Below are 23936 nucleotides of genomic sequence, written 5' to 3'. Positions count from 1 at the left end.
TCATTCGCACGAATGTGATTGTGATGATTGTTCAGGAGAGATGCACTTGAGAAAGAAATATATAGATAAGGATCGAGCATACTCTCATGTTCTATCGTTTATGTTGCATCATACCTTTGAACATGCATTTCCCTTGATATATGATGCCTTAGTGTGCATCACTTGCGAATGATATCCGTCTAATGCTGTTTTGCTATGTCAGAGTTTGACTTTTACCTCTTTTTATCTTATCATCACAATAGGATGAGGACTCGTGGTAGTGATCTTCTTGAGGGTTCTAATAAGAACAACCCCGTACAGCCTCCACCACCGAGCATGGTGGATGTACTAATGCAGATTGCGCAGACGGCTCTCCACGAGGTCCTCATGCGCAACACGGCCCCTCATGTAGGAGGTGGGGTCGGGTGCCAAGATGACTTTGCAAATTTTCTTCGGACTCAGCCGCCCACATTCACGCGGGCTAAGGATCATCTTGACGCTGACCATTGGCTTCGAACCATCAAGCAGAAGCTCGCTCTCCTTCGGTGTGAGGACCATGAGAAGTCTCTCTTCACCGCCCTTCAACTCTAAGGCACGGTCGTTGAATGGTGGACCAACTACTTGACCATGCATGTCGCCAGTCATCGCATCTCCTGGGCAGAATTCCACCAAGCCTTCCGTGACTTCCATATTCCCAAGAGGCTAATGGAGATCAAGAGGTGAGAGATCTTGAACCTCCAACAGAGGGGTAAATCGGTAATGGAGTACATGCAAGTGTTTAATGACTTGACATAGTATGCTCCAGAAGAGCTCAGCACCGATGAAAAGAAATAGTATTGCTTCGTGAACGGCCTCACTTCTAAGATGCAAGACCACCTCTCAGCGCATGAGTTTACCGACTTTAACAAGTTGGTGAGTACCTCCCTCACGGTGGAGTTTAAGATGAAGAACCACCAAGAAAAAAAAGAAATGCAAGAAGGCTCCATCACCTTCCGTGGGTGGGAGCTCTAAACGTCCGTGTACGTGGAGCCAACCTCCTCCATCTCACGTGGAAACATCAGTTGCTCCACAATCAATGTGGGTGGTGCGACGTCCATTTTTCTCCTCATCACAAGGACAACCTCCACGACCCGTAGGATCTCAAGGGAGTGTGACAAGTGGCTCTAGCGGCCCTTGCTACAATTATGCACGGGTCGAACATTCCGTACGGGATTGCCCCTTCCCGAAGTCCGGAGCCACGGTGACTACTCCAAGGCCACCAATCCCCGCACAATCCACTCATCAAGGCTCGAAGGCTGCGCAAGTCCCTAAGTGTGGTCGAGTGAACCACATCACTGCCGAGGAGGCTAGAGAGGACAATAGCGTGCTCGTCGGTACGCTACTTGTGAATTCTCATCATGGAAGTATGCTTTTCGATTCTGGTGCATCTCATTTGTTCATTAGGGAAGGTTTTATTCTAAGTCACAATATAGTCACCAGACTCTACCTTCTTCATTTTGTATTGATGTGCCTGGTGCCAAATTGCAAGCCAGTCGATTTGTTCCTCTTGCCAAAATTCTTATTAAAGTAGTTACATGCTCTGCAAATTTGATTCTCCTCGATACTAGAGGAGTGGATGTCATATTAGAAATGAATTGATTAACCCAATATGATGCTCGTATTGATTGTGCCAAGAGGGTGGTTTCTCTTAAAAATCCAAGTGGTGTGCGGATTTTTCTTCACCTTGGAGAGGGTGGTCCCCACTTGTATGCCCTGAAGGTGGTCACAGCCACAGATTTCCTGGATATCCCTGTTGTCTATGAATTTCCTAATGTCTTTCCATAGAAACTGCCAGGAATGCCACCCAATCGAGCAGTAGAATTCTCTATTTATCTTTTACCCGGTACGGCCCCGATTTCAAATAGGTCTAATCGGATGCCTCCAAATAAATTGGCAAAATTGAAGAAGCAGATTCAGGAGTTACTCTCGAAGGGTTTCATTCACCCGAGCTCCTCACCCTAAGGATGCCCGACGCTCTTTGTTAAGAAGAAGGATGGCACTCTATGGATGTATGTTTGCATGTTATCGAGTTGGCGTCGGGTTTGGTATGTGTAGAACCTATATTGATGCATTACATCCCCTGTCTTGAGATATTGATGATCCATATCATTGTTACTGGGGTTTAACTTGATGTTGTCTAATTCAAAGGTTAACCGAATTGCTTAGTCACGCTTAGGTTCTTCGGTAGAAGTCGAGCGGTGAAATGAATTCATCGTTCGCGAGCATAGGCTTTAATTACTATCACAATGATAAAAATATTGGGTTTATGATATTGGTTGGATGAGTAGTGAGGATGAGGCGAGATGTGGGCGGTTTTAAATGTGTTTTCTCCTACCCTAATATGGAGTTGCCCGAGGTAGGTCGGGAGAGGAACTCAGATGCTATAGATCGCTTGCATCGTTTAAGCACCATCCGTCGGTGTTGTTGGCTTTAGCACTTTCCGTCACATGTCGATATAATGGTAAGATAAACCGAATATCATATGCCGTGCTAACGCTTACCGTGCGTCCCTATGACGCGTAAGAGAAAAAGAATAGAAGAAGCATGGTGATGGGGAGCCGAAGGTGTCTGGGATATGCTTGGTAACCCTGATGCCATAGGGGCATGTGCAAGTAGGTAGTTCTATGTATGAGAAAGGTTGACATGAGTACCCCTTGTATGGACCTGTGTGGTCACATGAGCCATATGGTGCTCAATTCGTGTGGGTAAAGGACCATCCCCCTGCAGGGTAAAAAATCAATTCGAATTGCCATGCTCTCGGTCATGAGCATGCTTTTATCCATCCGCATCGGTCGTAGAGTTTCGAATTTGGGATGATATGGTGGGTATGTTAAGATGGTTCTATTCACACATATGTACATTATGCTTTGAGTTGTATGTATGTTTATGTTGGTGGCTATAGTTTAGAATAATACTTTTGGTATAGTATAGTTGCTCACATGTTCATGTCAAATTGCACTTTGCATTAATTTACTTAACCATGTGGCCGTATTCTTGCTAACGTCCAAATACATAATCCTTGGAGTCGGATTATCTATAAGTTCCCAATATGAATTAAGTCTTGAGAGTACATTTGTACTCACGCTGCTCTTTCAGGTGCTACTAGGTCGGAGAAGTTGGTCTTTGGCTACTTCACGCACGCCGAGGGTGGTGTCGGGCATGAGTAGGCAACTACTCAGAGTCGTGCTTTTGTGATAGAGCCTAAAGGCATATGGCTCCATCCTCCTTTTGTTGTTTATAGTTTTAGTTTCCGCTACATAGTTCTCTTTCGTCTAGGAGTTGATTAGTTTCAGTCTCCTCCTAGCTCTCTTTTGCTGTAAATTGTAAGAAATTGTGGATTCTTAAGAACTTGTAATATAATTAAATTACTCGCTCTTTGTTAAGCTTTGTTATGATGTGATATGTTGGAAAGGCATGTGTTTCGATCTTGGGCATAAAACACGCGCCGGGACTACCGGAGCGGTATTTTGATTAATCATTGAAGTCGTGATTAAGTAAATAATAGATTTAATGATTAATTAGAATATTGTTTGAATGGTTTCTTACAAGCAAGATGGATCTTATTCCCTCATATAATTATGACAAGAGCCATAAGTGCGAGGTGTGTGTGCAAGCTAAGCAGCCCCGCAAATCATTTCATTCAGTTGAGGGGAGAAGCACCACACCACTTGAGCTGATTCATTTTGATATTTGTGAGATGAATGAAATAATAACAAAGGATGGCAAAAGATACTTCTTTACTCTTATAGATGATGCTACTAGGTTCTGCTATATCTATTTGCTTAGAACAAAAGATGAAGCATTAGAATACTTTAAGATCTATAAGGCTGAGGTGGAAAACTAGTTGGAGAAGACAATAAAGAGACTAAGGTTTGACAGAGGTGGGATTTCTCTGAGTTCTGTGAAGAAAGTGGCATAATCCATGAGTTTACACCACCATACTCACCATAGGCCAAAGGAGTAGCCGAGAGAAAGAACCAAATGATTTGTGACTTGGTTAACACTTTGTTACAAAGTTCTGGTATGGCTAACTCATGGTAGGGTGAGACTGTTCTCATAGTTAACTATGTCCTGAACAGGGTTGCTCCTCGAAATCGCGAGGTAACCCATTATGAAGGATGGAAGGGGAGGAAATCGAATCTGTCTTTTCTTCGCACTTGGGGCTGTTTAGCTAAAGTACATGTTCCCCTGCCGAAGAAAAGGAAATTAGGACCAAAGACTGTCGATTGTGTCTTCCTAGAGTGTGCACACCAGAGTACCGCCTATAGATTCCTAGTGGCTCATTCTGAGGTCTCAAACATTGCCGTCAACTCGATTATGGAATCTTGGGATGCAACATTCTTTGAGCACATCTTTCCTATACGAGCGAAGAAGGCTAATATCCCTGATCTTTTAGTTGATGACCCTACTCCTCAAAGTGTTAGTGACACGGTTCCTGAATTGGAACTTAGGAGAAGCAAAAGGTAAAGAACTAGAAAATCATTGGGAGATGACTTTGTCACCTTTGTCATTGATGATGAACCATGAAACCATTCAGAGGCACACACTTCTCCAGAAGCGAAGTACTGGAAGGAAGCAATCCGTATTGAGATGGATTCGATCATCACTAATGGAACTTGGGATTTAGCAAACCTTCCAGTCGGCTACAAGCCGGTTGGCTGCAAATGGATCTTCAAGAGAAAGCGTAGACCCGATGGTACTATAGAAAAGTACAAGGCCTGATTAGTGGCAAAGGGTTTTACGCAAAGAAAATGTGAGGACTACTTCAATACGTATTCTCCTATTGCTAAGTTGCCCACTATCCGCATGCTCTTGGCACTGGTAGCTTCACATAATCTCCTTGTGCATCAGATGGATGTCAAGACCGCTTTTCTTAATGGAGAGTTGGATGAGGATATCTATATGTAGTAGTCAGATAGATTCATGGTAACGGGACAGAAGAGTAAAGCATGCAGGTTAATCAAATCTTTGTATGGTCTAAAATAGGCCCCTAAGCAGTGACATAAAAAGTTCAATACTACACAGACCTCGATCGGCTTTTGTGTAAATGAAGCCGATAAGTGTGTGTATTATCGCTTTGGTGGGGGATGAGGTGTCATTCTATATTTATACGTGGATGACATACTATTGTTTGGGACAGACCTGGAAATGATTAATCAAACCAAGTCCTTTCTATCACAGAACTTTGATATGAAGGACATGGGCGAAGGTGATGTAATTTTAAACATCAAGCTGCTAAAGGGTGAGAATGGGATCACTCTAAGTTAATTCCATTATGTGGATAATGTGCTTACACATTTTGGTTTGATAGACTGTAAGCCTGTAGCCACGCCCTATGATCCGAATGCTAAGCTAAAGAAAATATAGGCTTTGGGAAAGACCAATTAAAATATTCACATATGATAGGTTCCCTCATATACTTGGTCAGTACAACTAGGCCTGGCATCTTATATTCAGGTTGAGTCGTTATACGTCCAACCCGGGAGATGATCATTGGATAGCACTGGAGAGAATACTTAAGTACCTGAAGTGGACAAAGAACCTAGGGATTCATTATTCTGGCCATCTTGTACTCATAGAGGGATTCAATGATTCTAACTAGATTAGTGACTCGGGTGATATGAAGGCTATGAGTGGATATGTTTTCACTTTAGCGGGCGGAGCTATGTCTTGGAGGTCATCTAAACAGACCATCCTCACTCGCTCCACGATGGAGGCTGAGCTATTGGTGTTAGATTCAGCAGTTGTAGAGGCAGAATGGATCAGAGAACTCCTTTCTGACCTGCCGATATTGGATAAGCCAATTCCGGCTGTTCTCACCTACTGCTATAACCAAACCATTCTGGTTAAGGTGAAGAGTAGAAAGGACAACATGAAAACTTCAAAGCATATAAAACGATGACTCAAGTCGCTAAGGCATGCAATAGAGACAGGTATAATCGTTGTGGATTATATTCTGTCTAAAAGGAACATTGCAGACCCTTTCACAAAAGAAATGGCTAGAACAGTCATTCAGGCAACGTCAAGAGGAATGAGATTACTACCCACTGATAAGGTTCACATCGACAGTAACCTATCTTAGGAGATCGGAGATCCTGTGAACTAGGCTTTAGGAAAACAAGCTGTGTGGATATAAGAGCAAATAAATTCCATTTGCTGCTCTGCTCTTCTATAGGAGAGGGTGAGTTGTTAACTCTTAATGAATTCAGTGTTGTATGGCAATAGATGTCGTCCTGCAGGACATCTAGGAGAATTCACCTATGTGAGTGTGATTGTGTGGTTGCAATAATAGAGAAGTCGGGTACTTCTCTAAGTGGCACTCATGAACTAAGGTACATGGATATGACTGTAACGTCCAACCTGAGAGCTAATGCAAAAGCAGCCTCGTACAGGGTGTTGCATATGAAGAGGCTCTCACATCAAGGTTGAGGATCAAGCTTCAGTCCTCCTCATCTTGTGTAAGCCAATTTATATTCAACTAGGTAACTTGTTCAAACCCGAATGATACTTGTTACTCAAATACTGTATATCAAACCAATAACTCCAACATTAAAATTTTGGTGGGGATTGTTGAGGAAAATATGATTTTTTGATGTTTTCGTGGGCCTTTTTCTCTTGTGGACTAGCTAGCCCATTGGTCTTGGTGCTGCTCTGGCCCATGCGGTTGGGGTACTTGTGCTGGTGCTTGGTTCCGCTAGGGCACGGGATGAAAAGTAATGAGTCGAGGGAGATGGAGCAGGAGGCATCATCATCTCAGTAGTGTAACTGCCTCCTCGTTACCTTCGGGGGACGGGTGGGGCTGGATGACGGCAAGCCCCCTATTTGTATGCTCTCTTCCTCTTCCTTGGGACCGGCTGAAAAAATCCCCTCCTCTTTCTGCTCTCTCACCGATTTACTCTTTTGGTTCTTTGGGATCACCATATGTTCTTGTCCAAATTGGAGCTCAAGATTTGGACTGGTGATTTGGAGCTATGAGTGTTTGGATGGTTGAGCTCGTTTGTTGGTGCTCATCGGAGCTGTGATTGTCTAGGCTTGCCCGCACGCGCCGATGCGGTGCGGTTAGGCTTTGTATCTCTATCTTCCTCGGTGGCGGCAACGATGACGAATAGGGTTTCTGGGACAGCAGCTAAAGTGCCGTGCCTTGCCTCGATCTTCAGTGCATTTGAACAAATTGCTTTGTGAGTACTGTTTTTCCTCTCTTTCTATGTTCTGGACAAGCACGAGATGCTAGATGATGATTAAGTGTTATGAGATTGGGCGTGTTCACTGAGTACACTAGCATATACCTGTTGATTCAATTGTTGCTGGTTGAAGCTGGTGGTACCTAGAGGTTATTCGGTGTGCAAATATTTATGTTCCTGTATACTGTGATACATCTGTTTTGGAATCCTAGCTTCTGTCTGTTAACCTTGTCCTGGATTAGTGTTGCAGTATGAACTGAGTATACTTTGCATAGATCTTGTTCTAGATGGATTGCTAGTTCAAATTACAGTTACTGTCTTTTGCCTTTTGTAGTTCATTTTCATCTATGAATCAACCATCTTGTTTCTACCGTGTAGATTGTATTATCTGATATTGGAGTGCAGCACTGTCTAGGATAGGGATTTAGAATTTGGGATTTTGTCTTAGGTCATATTTGCTTGTTGAGATCTTAGGAACACTGCCCAATCAATGAAATACTTGTTAGAACAATTAGACAGCAAGAACATTATGATCCTAGGCCAATTGTCAAATCTTTTCTGAGAGCAATGTCACAAAAGAACTTTATGTGTTGTTCAGTTCATATGTTACACATGATTCTTGCTACTGTTGATATAGTGTTTCGGGTATATTGTTTACTATTCATGTGTAATGGTTTCATATTATTATGCTATTGTTCTTATATATATGGAATAATATCTATGCTCTTATTATCGTATTATTTACAACATCTGATTCGTTGGATATCCATCCAATGGCTAGAAAAAAAGATAAATTTAAGGGTACAAAATCATTCAGTGGACGGCTAGGCAAACCCTTAATTTATTAGTTGGCTTGGCTAGGGACGCACCCGTGCTCCGTGCAAATGTGTGAGAATTGTAAGCCAGTTTTTCTTCGGTTGAAGGGGTTAAATGGGGTAGAATTATCATCTGATTGTCAGGGTTTTGAGATGTGCTTTAAGCAATTTTGAGTGGAACAACATTGTTTTTTTTTATTTTGTAAAGCAAGAACCTCATTGAATCTTCAAGTTGAACTCTGAAGAATTTGTGGCAAGGAGTTTTAAGCAGTCCTTGACACCACAGGATAGAGACGGTCCACAAGTCCACAAGATACCTCGGTTTCTCAGGAATATGCCTGCTCGCTAAGGTTGACCTTGACGTACCACAGCCGGAGTAGCACCGACGTTTCCTCTTTTGCCTCTTCCACATCTCAATGGCAGCGAGGATCTCGAAACGACCGTACGTAGACAAAGTTAGGCAACGCTGGGCACCACATGCATTTCTGATTTCTTCTCTTCCAGACGAATGCCGCTCGATAGCCGTGTAACACATGTTACTGACACACAAAGTCGCACTCGGGAGTCAGGGCAAGTATTGGTGAAGGAGACAAGGGCCGGGCCCCGTGGACTTCCACGCCAACGCCTGAAGACAAGTTAGTACTACTATGTATATGTCCATGTGCAGTCGGCCTGGCCTGTTCACCCTCCGATTCCTCGAAGAGCCGTCGTTGGCTCTCGCGTGCACGTTCTCGGAGAGCGATCGATGGACCACGGCCAGGATGACTACAAGTATGGCGGCGGAAGGTAATATATGGGTCCCACAACCAGAACGGGTGTCCATTCGGCAAATCTGGACACGGACACATATGCATCGGAATCCGATTTGAATTTAAATGTTTATTTGGTAAAAAAAAATTAGATATGTAAAATATAACTTTGAATTCGATATGGATGTCGAAATTTGATTAAGATTTAGAGTTCAATTCGACAAAAAAATTCGACACGAGTGTCAGGTAACATTGCTGGTTAGTGATAACCATATATACTACTAACTATCTTCTCTATCATTTTGATTGTAAAGACAAATCATTTCGCTCCAAAGAAATCGGAAAACATAAAATGTGCGTGGCTTCAGAATTAGGGATGAATCCATCCAAAAATTAAACATGAGCATAACAATGATTAGGCTCTTATAACTTAAAAAATACCTAAATTCACTAAAATCCACTAAAATACAAGAATGTGAGCAGTGCCTGTGCCCTCGCTAGCCCTCCGCCCGTGTTCGGCGTGTAGACGGTTACTGAAACACAGTATACTTGGAGGTTCCGAATCTGACGCTCGAAGTACCGAGCAAGTGAGCTCAGCTGCCAGCCAGCAAAGCCCTTCCTCGGTCGCCTTTCTAGCACGTTGATCACAATCCACGGCCTCGTTTCCCAGCGATTTCCACGCAAACGCGATCGACGCTGCTTCGTTCCTGCCTAACGACAGCACTGCACAAGAAACAACGACGGCCAGCTCCTTCATCATATCAATCAAGTGTACCGGGGAGAGGAGATGGCATTCAAGGCTCGTTGCCCCGGGCGCAACGTACTGGTTGTAGTCCACTGGAAGACAAGGTCGGCCACCGAATGGTCAACGCGTTACCACGTACCAACACTGTAAGCAGAGCAAGGAGACTAAAAAAGGGGGGCCAACGGACAGGTGAGACCACCGGTGACCAACGCGCCCAACCTTCACAACCAAGTTTGTTTGGTTGCTCGTATTACAGTATTGTAGAATATTTTGGTTATGTTTGTGTGTATATTTATATAGAAAATTTTGTTCAATTATCTATGTGTACTGTTCTTTCTCTGTATCTGTGAATAAAATTATACGATTGAAGTTTGACTCGGTGGATGCATTGTATCTATTACAGTGCTATAACAGACCTACTTGTTAGCCTTAGATGCAGGGTCACTGCATCCGTCTACATAGGCAACAAAATATCTTCACATAGTCATTGCAACCGTTTGTGTAAGGTCATTGCATCCGCTCATACAGATAACCAAACATTCTTCTTTTCAAAGTTACTATATCCGCTCAACATGTTTCTATTCATCTAGAATATATGTTGCAGCTCTATAAAAACTCATAAGGACAACCAAACACATCCTGAGATGCAATTTGGTTGCTGAGAGCCCGAGTGAGCATCCCAAAAGACCCATCATCACACAAGAAACAGTAGGGGTGGGGAAAATCTCTACTCCTATAAAAGAACTCGTTGGTGATGATGATGTGCCTGCCATTCGTCACTTTCAACCATCCAATCTTCATCCAACGCATGCAAGACAAGGTGTGATATTTTGCAAAAAGACGTCTGCCACTCCACTCCAAATTTGCAAACATACCCCTATGACCAAGCACGCCTCTCCCGTCCAGCCATCCTTTGTTTCTCTCCCACCTCACGCACACCTCTCCCACCTCAGCATATCCCGCAGATCCACTCCACTGATGCCTCTTCTTCCATCGAAGCGCTGGTAGGCGATGAGGAGCCGAACTGGCCCGCGGACGACGGGAGGCTGTGGCGGCCACTGGTGTGCAGGATCTGGGAGAGAGGATCTCAAGCAGCTCCCCGCCGAGGCGCATGTGTGCTCTGTCGCCAAGACACCGCCTGCCTCGTCGCTGGTGGTCCGAGTTCCTCCACGTCCGCCTGAAGCTGAATCTGAGCCGTAAATCTAGGCCCGAAGCTGCCTCTCTCGCGCACGGAAACCACAGGCGGTGTGCCATCTCGCCAGATCTGGGTCGGCCATGGCAGGTGCGCCGTCTCATCAGAGCCGAGAACGACCACAGGAGGGAGGCAGCTAGCATGTCGTCATCGCTGGTGTGTGTACGAGAGAGAGAGAGAGAGAGAGAGAGAGAAGAGATGGATAGGTGTGTGCATCAGATAGGGCAAATAAAAGCATAAGAGAGATGGGTAGACGTATGCTGAGGGTATTTTGGTCTTTTCTGCATCTTTTTCATTTTAGCTCTATTTTCTCGATTTATTTTTAATGGGCAAGCCTAACATAAGCTAATGGTGTTAAAAAGTAGTGGCAGAAGGTTGCTTCATCTCACGATTTTGGTGGTATTGGTGCCAAGTCCCTTTTTTAATGGCTTTCGCGCATTACAGTTTTGAAGTAGTTGCATCGTTGCAATTTGCACTTATAAAAATTGCAAAGAAATCAACTGAAATTATTCACCAGCTGTAGCAAAAATGATTTTATTAGGTCATGATTGTGATTTTGATGATTAATGATAATATAATAATCAGGACTAACATGTTTGTTAATAATATATGTTAGTAGGTCTTATTGATGCAATACATTAAGAAGCTACCACAGCCAGGACAAAATTTAATTGAATTAGAGAAGTCTCAGGAGAATTGACCTCACTGAATGGCCTAGTGTTCAGGGGTTAAACTTACCGGAGTATTTTGTCCAGGAGACAAGTGAAAGCTAATGACTTCACCAGATGGTCCGATGCTCTATGTGTTGAATTCACCGGAGTATTTCTGACAAAGGGAGAGAAGACTGAGGATCTCACCAGATAGTCTAGTGATCTGTACTGGGTAACACTGGAGCATTTCTTGCAGAGGTGACTGCAAGTATTGAAGAATGAAGAACAACCCACCGGAAGGTCCGATACTCTGAAGATCAATGCACTAGAGCATTTTATACAGAGAGGCTGTAAAGGCTCGGCTGACTTAAGATAACTCACCAGAAGGTTCGGTGATGGATTTGAAGGCACACTGGAGTGTCCGATGTTCACAGAGGCATTGAGTGGAGTTTCAACAGCTAGTTTATGAGGTTGTACTCGCTAGATAATCCGGTTTTAGTATTACTATTCTTGTCGGATCATCCGGTATTAACAGCTTTTCTGAGCCATTGGAAAAACAGCTAGTTGGCGGATTTGAGGCTATAAATACCCCTTTACTCAGTTATTTGAAGGTGTGGCATGCTGCTGGAGTATAGAGGAAGCTTATACACACTTGAGAAGACATCCAAGCCACTGAAATGCTTATAGGATCATCCAAGGCGATTAAGCACAAGATTAGAGAGTGTGTAGTGCTTATAGGCCTAGAATGAGTTGTAGCTAGGTGTTACAGCTTGAAGAAGGGATCAAGGAGTGATCTTAACTTATACCAAGTGGTACGTCGGCGTCTCGGAGTCTTGGTGACCCGTCAGCATGTTGTGCCTTGGTGGCGCAAGCTTATTGACCTTCCGACTTAGTGTGCAGTGGCGGTAAGACACGTGTACGGAGACGCAGAGACCCTTGCCTTAGTGGCTCATGCTCCAAAGTGATCACAGCGAAAAGTGACAGAAAAAGAAAGGCTAGTGATGAGATCTTGCCTTGGTGACTTGGTGGCTTAAGAGTCACGGCCGGGTGCCGACTAAGAGCATATCCTTAGTGGAGCGCCAACGTGAACTAGGGATAGTAATTCATGCTATAGATAATATAGGATAAATATTCCTTGTGCCGAGTTTGCCTCTCTACCTTATTTACGTTTCCGCATTTACATACTTGCAATTTACCTTGCTAGAGTAGACTGCAATCCTCTTTAGCGGTAGAGTAAACACACTCGATAAACTTAGAGCATATTTAGATATAAATTGAGATATATTTATCTTGTGAAGTTTTTGGAGCCAATTTGATTTAAGTTTTTAAGTGTCCTAATTCGCCGTCCCCTATTAGGACGTCACCGTTCCTCACACTAACAAATATTCAGAGAAGAGAGGGGGGCTAGTGCCGCCAGGCGCTGGTCGTCGCGCTCCGGTGACCCCTCCCAACACAAACAGAGAGAGGATGGGACAACCATGGCAGCACCCCCGGTCGGCCGCTGATAGCCGCGCTACGATGAGCTCACACATGGCCTCAACTCGCATTCCTCATTCTATCTCTGAAGAGCCGACTTGTAGCCACCCTCATCTCGATCGCCACTGGCTCGAGTTTGTCCATCGTCTGTTCTACTTCCTTACGTCACACATTGATTCCAAGCCTTGGAGGAACAATGAGAGGCACATGGAATAAAAGATGAGAATGACAGGAAGATAAGGATTTGTTGTACAATAAATTATGGATGAGTCAAGTCTATGAACTAAAGGTTCCACGTAAAAGAGGTAAAGGAGAAAATGCTCACTACTGGGACATGAAATCCATGTGGACTTCTTGATTATTTTTTTCTTCTAAAGCCTAATATGCCAGCTTTTGATATTACTATTTCTACTCAAGGTTGACAGTGGAGATAGACATAGTTTTATTTGAGATCCGTAGCGACGCACTGGCATCTCAGCTAGTAATCTTATAAGACATGGTTTTGTGTATTTATATTTTAGATCTAGTTCATAGTATGACATATAGTAAGAATTATCATAAAATTTATGGTAAAATTAGAAAAAATCTTGCATGAGCAAACAAGAAAATAAATTGTCATGTATCACACTATAAATTAGATCCAAACTCAAATACATAAAACAGGTCTTAAATTATTTTCCAGGCATAGGGGGTGCGGCGCCGCGCGATGCATCATGAACGCTGCTGCCAGTTCCGGCCGACACAGGGTTGTTGGCTTGTTGCCTTCCTGCTCATGTCTAACCGAACCTTTTGATTACACAACTTTTCCCGCTGACAAAGCGATCGAATTCAGACAGAAAATAGCAGATGCATTCAGGCGTTGCGCTCAGAAATATGCAAACCTAATGAAATAACATGCGTACGCTAAAAGCTAGCACGATTAATACTCCCCAAAGAAATTATTGGGTAGCTGAAGAAGGTGCTGAACATCCGATGCTGAATTGCAGATGGCAGTAGTTTTTCTGTGAAGCCATATGAAGACTTCGCAGCCCAGGAAGTGTTCCCACAAGCACGGCCACACGCTCAACACGGTGAGGCGTCCATCATTACAGTTACAGAGGAGTTTAGGGTTTTTTCCCCCTCACTGGTTTAATTGTCAATGTGCGTCGAGTACACCATGATCTTCTGCTCAATTGTCGTCCATCCATTGTTATTTACAATTGCAATCGCCACCGTTGCAATTCCTGCTCTTTCGTTTTGGAACTGTAAGCTATTTCAAATGCAGCTTGTCGAATGCCCTCATCAACTGAAGAAATATGGAAACAAAACTGAATGAACTGCTAATGTTTCTGATCACTGACTAACTCCTGCCATGCTAAAAACATATTCTAACGTTTATTGACCAAGAGATGTCTTCAGTCTCTGGACTTCAGTTAATAGGGAAGAGTTCATCTCACAAGCATCCTGTGCAATGCCTTGCAGAACGAAGCTCTTCAGCATAGCCTGTTAGACAGAAATATGCAAATACTGAGGATGGGGTATGATTAAGCATAAATGGAATTGCAGAATAATGAGTGTTCTCAGAAACCTGCGGGAACACTTACCTCGTGGTGCTGCTTCTGTGCATAGCACCGGATAAGTGATTTGACCAGCTTGTTTCGCAACGCTTTGCAGGAAGCATTGCACTGGAAGACAAAGCCACAAAGATGGTGCTTTACTAGTGTGAAGGACATAGAAACACGCTGTCCAGCTTTGTCAAGGACACCGGATGTCCATGATTTGGCATAAGATTCCAAAATTCTTTCGTCATCCTACAAAAATAATGTCAAAGTATGAAGTAGTGAAATTGTCATTTGTTTATATGGAGAAGCAGCCAACAACAAGAAAATGAGAACAATCATACAAAATGATAGCGTTCATATGTACAGGAATCAAATGAATTGGCACCAAAGTAGCATATATCTTATACTTTTTGCATATTCTAGTTTGTGTAATGCGGAAGGATAAATAGAGTACAAGGTACATGGCTACTCTATTAAAAGGTCCATTACACAAATGCAAAAGAAACTGAAGAAATGGTACCTCAAGAGGCTCCAAGTATCCTTAGATATCACCAACACATTTTTCTAGTGGAGGTAACAGTTCGAGTACATAAGCATTAGACAAAGCATTCCATGCCGCAAGCCAGACTGTAGGTTCAACCATTCGATGCAGGTAAATGGCCACTTGCCGACCAAAAATAACATCTCCATATGAGACAGCTGCAAATTGCTCAACAACGCTCTCAAAAAAAGTAGTATAGCTTCCATGAATTTTCTCTTCAAATCTGAGAATTTCAAGGCTACTGATGTTTTTCACATCCTCTAAAGTGGTGTCACTCCTGCACTCTCGTCTCTCTTGACAGAGTGAGATCTATAATATTTCTGGCATAACCTATCCAGATGTTGTCCATACAATTCTTGTAAACCATGGAAAATATCCCTACTTATGTCTTCTTGGAGCAAATCCATGCTAGTGCCGATGGAGACAGAAAGTGCATGCGTCTTCCAAACTAAAGGAGTATGAAGGCATGGGGCAGCTGAAATGGCTTCAAGACCCAAAAGAAAGATAAGACCAGTCCTCGAAATATCAAGAATATAGTTGGCTGATGTTGAGAGGGTGCCTTTTGAATCATCAATGCAGCAGACTGCACTTAGAATCCAATATACAGGAAGAGAAAGTCTCTGGTGTGCCCACTCTACAACTAATGTGCTGCAAGGTTGATTCACAGCTTCAGTCAATTCTGTTTCTTCTTGAATAGTCTCCAATGTCTCTGGCATTTTTGGCACGTTAATGCTGCTCTCATTTCCTGCAAATTTATCTGAATGTTTCTTCTTGATGGCCAACCATCTGGATTTGAAATGCGAATTCAGCCCCCTGCTAAAAAGCAGATATTCATCCTCACTTAGGTCCCACTCAAAAGTTTTTAGTAATTTCATGTGAGATGCAAAACCATGTATAGATGCTTTGAGACACTTCAGAATGGAAGGGTTGGAAGAAGATATCAAAGGCTTTCTCCAGCATAGAGATTTGTCCAGGTCCTGCAATCAAAGACACCCAAAGGACAGAACTGATTCTCTCCTAAGCTGTGACAGCTGTATTAGTCACATTGTCTAAGTTCACACCTTTATTGAGAGTAACAGGACCCCCTGTCGCTGCAGATAAGTTTTTGATCAATTCAAGGACCAAGTGTGAATCCAGTTGTGCAAGTAAGCATTTAAGAGACCAAAACCCTCCACCACATGCCCCCCAGCCAAACCCAACACCAGGAGCCGGTCCTCCTCTACCGAACATCTCTATATTCTGTAATACGGACCATTGAGAGGAAACCATCGGCAATAGCGAAGTTAGCAAATCCAACAGATCGTTATGCCATAAACTGGAGATGCCTTCTCCTAGCATATTGCCAGCTATCCCTGTTTTAGATTCTTTGAGATGCTGAGAACAAATTTTTGTGCCTCTCTGGATCATTATGTCAACAGACCAGGATAGCTGCACTAATCTTTGTAGGCAACCTATGGAAGACAATGATACATCAACATTACCATGACATCTCATATAACAAAACCCCTGCACCAATGATGCACCACAGAAAGGCAGATGCTCCTCATGTCCAACAACGTCAGTGCCCGAGAAGCTGAAACCATTACTAATTATGCCCAGGCCAATTTTGGGGACAAAATCGGGTATCCAAGGCAAGCAATAACTTTTACCATCAGGAGTGACATCTGGTGATATTCTTTCTAATATTGAATTAAGCATGCCTAGTACAGAAGCAATCACCAAAACCAAGTAGCTTGCCTCTAGCATGTGCTTTGTATTCTTATTCTGCCCATCAATTAGTGAACACACATAGGGTTTATCATTCAGATGTAACCAAGATAGCGCCAAATCTACCATCGGAACTACATGACTCCAAGACCATGTCTCAATGTAATTGGTAGAAATTGTCACATCTTGCTTGGCAAGCTGCTCCACTGAATGAAGAAGCGGTAACCTTTGTGCCAGAGCTCCCAAGACAAGATATGACTCTCTTGCAACGGAACTAAACTCTGTGAGAACATTGCTTTCATTTAGTTTCTGAAACATAGGCGGGCTGAGCCACAGGCACAAAATATGAAAGAAATCTGTGAAGTGTGCTATGCAAAACCCATAAGAGATACAGGTTCGCCAAAACCGAAGCTGCTCAACCATCAGTGCTGAACTAAGCTTGCATTGTTCCTTTCCAGATCTTACCCAGTCCTCAAGGGTACAAACTTTTCTGTACCAGTGCCAATTGCCTGCTGAAAAACTCCATGGTTCACAAAATTCAAGCATGTCTGCCTGTTGTATTTGGACAAAACCTAAGCAAAAGTAACAAACTTTAGATGCAAATATATAAGTCCTGTTTGACAGAGAAATAGAAATAATAAAGGAAAACTGTGATTGCCGCACATGTTTTCTAGTATATGAAATCTCAACTTGCAGTAGCTTCTAAGATGCATATATTTTCATCATATATAATAATGGAACAATCAAAGTGAATATGTATGTCATAACAATGAAAAAACACAATTAGTTTGTGTCAGTACATAAATTGTGTTCAGGGGTGTGATTGATTGAGATAAGGTGTAAGATTGATGAATACAAGCACTATGATTTAGAAATCAGAAACTGGAAAGAAATACAAAACCTCATAATAATGCTTTTGGGCAGCTAGTTGATACTAATAAGGAACCCATTCAAGAATCAACTGTTCCATGTGACAATTGTAATGAAGTGTTAAAGCACTTGCATACCCAAAAAAAATATTTCAGGTTAACGAGTAATCAGCTATTCAGAAGAGCACCGATTACAGGGAGAACGATAACTAGATAAGTAAGCAAGGATGACAAAGAGAAACATCTATATAATAGGAATAATCTGCACCTGCTGGAACTATTCAGCATTAAGCCATCAACATAATTTTGCAATATGTCAATATAAGATGCCAGCTATCTATCATGTTATCCAACATGAGACTGTCTATAGAACAAAATATTACCTTCAACAGAGTAACCCCTTTGATCTGTGATGAGTGAATTTCCATTGATCTTTGCTTTGTCAACAGCTTAGTAACAATTTGAACAAGCTTTGGACAATTCCAGATTGCATCAGCAGATTGTGGGAGTGCCTGGCTAGTGCCACAAGAACTGAAACAAGATAATCTTCTAAAACAGGAGGTGGGTCCGTCTGAATCAATGAAAAAGAAAAAATTCAAGTTAATTTTCTTAATAATGACTAATCGCTTCTTCACAGAATAGGAAATGAAAACAATGGCAAAAAATGAATGAGCCAACTTGCTAATACAGTGCTTGCTAGTTGCTACAAAAATGATAAAAAGGCAATGCAATGTTATCAATATACAACAAACAGCTCCGGTGGAACAAATAACATGGGTGAGATCCTGAAACAGTAAGACCAAAGGGACAGCACAGAAGCTGGGGAATACATTATTTAGGATATCGCAGATGTTGGATGAAAAAACATAGTGATATTGAAATAATGAGTTAGAACTACAGGACGCCTAGCACCACAATACAGCATATGGCTCCATGAAATCCAAAGGATATTGCTCAAAAGTCCAAAAGCTGAGCATAACCAGTCTTATTGTACTTCTGTTACATATCAACTTGTCATGGCGTGACCAGGGAAAATAATACCAGTGGACACCAGTCTGCTCCTGCCAAGAACCATATTTCCTGGGGAGGAGTCGGAGGACCAGGTGCTACTATGGCGAGTAGTAAGAAGGTCTTCCACTGCTATTTTTATTTTAACAGCGCGTCTATGGCAAAAGCTTTGTTTAGAAAAAAAAGAAGGAAGGTTAAAGACAGATTGGACATAAAAATCAGACAAGAATTTTCTAATAGCTTCTGACAAAAATTAATAAACCTTGCAAATAACTTGTCAATGGACATGCATGCTATTACTAAAAACAAGAAAGCACAAAGCTCAATGTAACTTGCCTAAGTTTGCATTCTTGTAAAAAATGCTCAAAGATGATTAAAAAACAAGAGCTCACCTCCAAAAGAAAGCAGATCCGCGGAAGTATTCCCATCCTAACAAAATCAGCAGCAACATCTTGTCCAGACACACCAACGTCATCTTGAATTGTATGCTTCTCATCACCTTCTTCCTCATCATTTTCATTATACTGTAGGAGTATATTTGATGGTTTTGTGTCGTATTTCCAAACGCCTCCTTCAAGAAAACCTCCATCCAGGTCAGGTTTGCTACGAAACACAGGAGCTGTGCAGACATCTATCCCATGATCTAACACTCTCTGCAGGCAGAAGGTCAACAAAATGAGACTCCAAACAGCAATGAAAATAGACTAGAGCGTAAAAGGGAAGTTACCTCTGAAAATTCCAAATATGTTTCGTTTAGCTCACAGCTCAGCATAAGATTAATTACTTTAGCACAAGTCAAAACTACAGAATCATGGTTATCATCAAATGCCATCCTGCAAGTGCTTCAGTTAGTGAAAGAAACTACAAATAAAAAAGAAGAGAACAACAAATGGCATCACAAGGTCTCAAATCGCTGCCTAGGCTTCACATAAATACAATGCAAACTTTTCTTTTTAGATTAGTAGAAACACACACGTACACATGCAAGTGCACAAATGCCTGACCGCCGAGGCCAGGGATAAATCTGCAAGCTCACAGGCTCACAGAGCACAGCCACATGCTTTCCACTGAGACACACCCATGTGTGCACAAAGGTGGGCACCAAGGTTTGAACCGCAGTGTGCGAAGTGTGGCCCCAAGGCTCCAACACCACACCAAGAGGTAGTTCTCTAAAGTGCAAACCAATTTAGATGATATTGGGTAGGTAATATGAAACACCTAACAGCAGCTAGGTAGGCAATACCTCTAGTATATAATTTAAGCAATAAAAAAAATCCTAAGAGGAAACAGTAAATGTGATAGAAGGATTAGTATGAGGGATGGCAACAGGGCCAATCCCCGCCGGGGAATGCTTCCCTATCCCCATCCCCATTTAGCTATGGGGGGGGGGGGGGATTTTCTCCCATCTCCATCCCCACGGGGAATTTTGCGGGGATCAGGTCCCCGATGGGGATGTAAAATAGAATCATAGTTGATTATTTATATATATTAACAATGTGTCTGTAGTATAAATAAATAATTTATTGATACATACGAGGGTAATTAATACAAGATGTGTTAAATATCGTAGGTTAGACAAAAAAATATAAGAGTAATTTATTATTTCCCCTACGTAATGTAATGTTGTACATGTATATACTAAGAAAAACATGTATTCACGTCCCCGTCACCATATAAATTTGTGGGGATCAAATTTTCCCATACCCATCCCCTAATAGGGGAATTCCCCGCGGGTTACCGGGGAACGGAGCCCCATTGCCATCCCTAATTAGTATAACATGGTTGGAGATCTGTTAAGCTATTAATTGATAACTAATAGACGAGATGGCCTTAAGCTATTAATGTTTCTTGCTTATCATCTGACGTGACTAAAAGATGAGGTAGCCGAATTGTTGAAGCATAAGATTTCATACTTCAGTGCAAGCATTTAAAACACCAGGTTAAAGGACTACGCGCATCTAAGAGGTTAATGATAATATCTTCAAAGAATTTACTATTGACTGAAAAAGCTAATATATTCTAGTTAGGTGGCTTTCCTCAGTATGATAACTAAGAGACTCCTGTAATGCTCCCTCCGTCCATTTTTATAAGGTGCCAATAGATTCATTGCAGTGTTTTAAGTTGAATTTGACCAAAAAATTCTCTTGCAATATATCATTACTAATTAGAAAATCGTAACTATATGAATGTATATTGAAATAGAAATCTAGATCTACCACTTTTCTATCACTAAATCTATATATTGTTAGCATAATTGTTGGTCAGAACTTCTAAATTTCGAAAAACGTGCGCGTCTTATGAATTAGGATGGAGGGGTTTATGGCAAAATGTTAATCTGAATCCAAACTATTAGCCGCTCTATTTGACAATAAAAGTAGTAGCCACCATGTGCATGTACCAAGGAAGAACCGAATCCAAGAAACAGTCAAATGACATTTAGACCAGACAAATTCCCATTGAATATTTAAAATGGCACAATGCAAAGATTCAAATCACATCTACAGCATTAGATAAGGCTAGAGAATAGAAACAAGGACATAAGTCCACACTTGAATCTTGATTTCCTGAATGAATTTAAACTGTGAAGCGATACTACCAAGAAAATGGACTTATATTGTTAAAAAAAGAGTAGTTCAGAAAGGAATAGTTTACCTTAGAGAGAGAACCAACTCCGGTTCAGGCCCAAGGGCATACGCCCAAACTGCTTGCCAGTCATTAAATTTGTCATTAGAATTCATTTCTTTAACATTATCAATTAGATCCATCTTATGCAGGCTCTGCAATGCCCTATTCAGAATAGAAGCAAGAAGGTGCAGTGCAAGAACACGCTGCCCAGGAACCTATAATTTGAACATGATAGTTGAATTATATTGAATTATATCTCATGTCTCGATATTTTTCTTTTAATCACACTCGAAAATATGATGTAGAAATAGGAAGCGGTTCTTCGCAACATAAGGTTTGTGGATTCACTTACATAAGGAATAACTGCTACTCACCACACCACTCCTAACCTACCAAAATAGAACTAAACAAGTATGCAACAGACTAGCCTGTTGAATTGAACTGAGCCACATACCAAATTACTAGTTCAAAAGCCAGTGATTCTAGATAAACCAATTTTATGAATAGCCTCACTGCCACACTAGCACCTTTAGCATGTCATGCTGTGATAAAGCCATGCGTAGTACAATTTAATCACTAAAGGTCATGTAAACCTTGGAATTGCAAATCTAGAACCAAGTGCTTAACTACCAATACTTGAAAAAAATTGATAAAGCATGCACCACACAACCAATTATGCATGAGCAATGCCCTAAAAAAAACTCAAAATGAAATGCATATACATTAAAATGTTCATATTGCTAGAAATAAGGAAGTAAAGACAGCTAGATGCTGTATAATCCACTTAACACAATTTGTCCAAATTCACTATGCGCACAGACCAAGTAAGTATAAAATTTATGGAAAAATCAGTGACGAATGACCACACATACCCCTATTAACTGACATGCTACAACCACTTAGCCTATTTTACACCATTAAAATAGGATAGAGAGAGGAAATATTGCAATAGTCACACTCTTGATTTCCTTAATAGAGAGACATTTTAAAACGATGCTTCCCAAGTAAATGGACATATCAAGTGAAACAGAGGGTGTATAAAACAAACCATGCTCCTGGTAACCAACAGCTGCAGGATCTCCCTATGTTTGAAGGAAATCACGCTCAGCTACGCTTTCTGCATGTGTCTTCTTGCCTGAAAGTGGGAAAGATAGGTTGTCACCTAAAGCATACCACCACAACAGAAGCTAATGTAACTCAAGAAAGCATAACCAAATCATGTACCATCTTGTTGCTCTTGAAAAGATTGGAAGCCCAAAATATCTCCATCCAATGTGAACCTACATGACCTGATGCGCTCCACTCTCTCGCTCCACACCTTCCTATGCTCACCAGCCATCAACCAATCCGCTGGTGTAGCCCTTGAGGCCTTCCTTGGCCTTGAATTTTGCTAACCCTTGCCCCTAACCCCAGACTTCTCCCTCCCCCGCCGCTTCAGCATCTCCAGGAATCTTGGGTCCATCCTATTCACAATCTCTGCCTGAGCCTCTGCAATCTCCCCTGCAGACATCCCAGCCAGCCTAACCATGTCCTCCGCTTTAATCTCCGCTTCGATCGATGACTCCCCACAATCCAATTCCATATCATCTCCCCGCAATGCCGCATCCCTATCATTGCCTGCCTTCACAAAATCATTTCTCAATTCAGCCTGCTTCATCGGCTTCTCGACGCACCATCAGAAATCAAACCCACAGCACCTGATCCTTGCCTAGCATTTGCACTGCCAAGCTGCATGCCACCTCCATCCAATTCCCTCTCCCCTGCCGCCACAGCACCCACCTTCGAAGTCACAGTCCCAGGACCAACTTCCTGCGCGCTCTGTTTCTTGGCCAGCACCGGCCTCCCCTGCCTCCTCTTGGGAGGGGTGTCGTTGACAAACTCCTGCCACTGGCTGAAGTCCATGCCCTTCTTCTCCTTCCTCCTCACAGGACCGGCTGCGGCGGCGGCCACCTGCTGGTAGTCCATCTCGTCCATGCCCATCTCGTCCTCCTCCTCCTCCTCCCCGGCATCCTTGTCGGTGTCCCTCGCCGCGGGACCCCAGTGCTGCGGAAGCGGAAGAGCAGTTCGTCAGTCAGGGAGTAACAACTAACAAGCAACGGAGCACTGACGGAAGCGAAAAGCGAGGTGGTTGGTCTGGGGCTAGGGTTTGGGGGGAACGGCGGTTTACGGGCCCGTGGGAGCGGTGGCGGGCGACGGGGAAGGGGAGGACGGTGGGGCGGGGCGGGGCGCATGGCGCTGACGAGGTGGGAGTGGGGCGCCGCCGCTGAGGCGGGAGGAGGGGCAGCGGGGTGGAAGGGCTCCTCCACAACCTTGCGGCGCGTGGGTGGGTGCCGCCGCTTCGTCGCGTCCATCGGGGAGGGGAGCGAGAGGCGCTGCATGATGAAGCGGTCGGTGATCAGCGAGAGGGTTCAAGGGGGGGATTTGTTTGGCCTGTGGTTCGGTGGTGCTGCGGTTTCGCTGGCAACTGGCAAAGCAAACCCGAGGTCAATGCCAGACGAAGAGAGTGATTTTACACCCTTCTTGGTTTTTTAGGACGTGGTTAACGCATGCACATATATATTAAAGTTCAGTTCATCCACTCGCACACCTTAATTAGAAAAATAATTGATTTGTCTTCCTAATTAAGCCATCTACCAAATTAGGCAACCCACACTATTTAACGCAGAAGACGGAAATAATGCTGGGTTTAAAAATCACCATTGCTGTCACCGGGAAGAAGCAAATGCTTGACTGGAAAAAACATGTATGTATTCAGAATTTGCATCTCTTATTCATCAAAAATCTAAAATTAGATAATATACGTGAGCATATTTGCTGAA

General features: G+C 42.7%; 1 pseudogene; it reads right to left on the bottom strand.

Moving 5' to 3' along the window:
- Nucleotides 1-13434: 13434 nt before the first annotated feature.
- On the bottom strand, nt 13435-23613 carry LOC133883542 (transcriptional elongation regulator MINIYO-like; annotated as a pseudogene).
- Nucleotides 23614-23936: the final 323 nt, after the last annotated feature.

Source organism: Phragmites australis, chromosome 10, assembly GCF_958298935.1.
Source record: "Phragmites australis chromosome 10, lpPhrAust1.1, whole genome shotgun sequence".
Lineage (NCBI taxonomy): Eukaryota > Viridiplantae > Streptophyta > Magnoliopsida > Poales > Poaceae > Phragmites > Phragmites australis.
Note: the sequence above shows the minus strand (reverse complement) of the source record. Positions and strands in the feature narration are given on the sequence as shown.